The 1,330-nt window shown below is 43.2% G+C and overlaps 1 non-coding gene across 1 annotated transcript; it reads left to right on the top strand.

Annotated features, from left to right (window-relative positions):
- Positions 1 to 569: 569 nt before the first annotated feature.
- On the top strand, positions 570 to 651 carry trnas-uga (transfer RNA serine (anticodon UGA)). Its single transcript has one exon. It is a non-coding gene; the product is annotated as a tRNA-Ser (tRNA).
- The last annotated feature ends 679 nt before the right edge of the window (positions 652 to 1,330 follow it).

The raw sequence follows: 1,330 nt of genomic DNA, 5'->3' as shown, positions 1-1,330 counted from the left end.
ATATTGATTAATATTCGTTAATTATCATTTATTAAGTATTGTTTCATATGTTTAGTGTAGTTTATATAAAAATACAAATTACCAGACGCGATAAATTTTTACTTTCATTCCCGAAACAGCCAAATTGGGTGAAAACCATCAATGAGAGCCCCGATCATTTGTGTGGTCAGTGGTTTGTTTATGGAGCTGAGTAAATATTGTTACACAAACTATTTAATCAGTGGAATTGTGCGTTTAGGGAGTTGAGATTTTCGAGTCTCTCAAGGCTTCTCTCCAAATGCAATGGCCATTTTCCACGAAGATTCAACCCCTCCTCACATAAACACGATTAGAACATAGAAAATTCAGCACAGAACAGGCCCTTCGGCCCACGATGTTGTGCCGAACCTTTGTCTATTAATCATAGATTATCATTGAATTGACAGTGCAGAAGGAGGCCATTCGGCCCACCGTGTCTGCACCGGCCGACTATTTGTCGCTTGAATGGAATAACTTCCTGGAGTGATTCCAGGCTGGTTTTAGAATGTATTCCATCGACCAAATTACTAATGAATGACGACTTGAACGCAGCTGCGATGGCCGAGTGGTTAAGGCGTTGGACTTGAAATCCAATGGGGTTTCCCCGCGCAGGTTCGAATCCTGCTCGCAGCGACTGTGATTCGAATTGTTTCTTCAACTCCCCGCACAAGCCGCTGACTCGAAAATGAATGCGTTTTCCGATTGTTTGTAAATAAGCGGTTTGAACGTTAATCAAGTTCAGTCAGATACTTAACATCTTTGGGGGGGACTGAACGAAATATTCAGATGAAGAAGGAACTCACACCCAAAACAGCAATCAGTAAATAATAACATTTCCTGCAACGTTCGGAAGGAGAAGCAGCAACGGCAGCGGATGGAAACGTGGTTCGGTTTCATTCAGGTGAACGGATTTCGGGGTAAAAAGATCGTGGCAGAAATGGAACATGTTTTAAAAATATTTTCTTGTTTCTCCTTTGTCTCTCTATCTGTTTCTTTGTTTCTTTCTCTCTCCCTCACTCATTGTTTTTGTGCTTCTCCGGGGACTGATTGGATACACAGCGAAACTCAGCCCCATCTCATTCCAACTCTTTTGGACCAACACGTCCTGGTGATGGACGGTCCTGAATCAGTGGAAGAATCGACAACTATTCCATTCTTGGCTCTGTGAGAAGTTCCATTCCTGGTTGTGAGGTGGCTCTGAGGTAAAGGGATCGAGAGAGAACGAGGTGCCTGCAGTCTGACCCTTACTCTGAAAACCAGTTAGTGCGCCCTTGTAGAAAGTGGGTGTGTCTGAGAACAGGAGGAAAGCAGA

This window comes from Scyliorhinus torazame, chromosome 24 (assembly GCF_047496885.1).
Source record: "Scyliorhinus torazame isolate Kashiwa2021f chromosome 24, sScyTor2.1, whole genome shotgun sequence".
NCBI lineage: Eukaryota > Metazoa > Chordata > Chondrichthyes > Carcharhiniformes > Scyliorhinidae > Scyliorhinus > Scyliorhinus torazame.
This window is presented reverse-complemented; position numbering and strand designations above follow the sequence as displayed.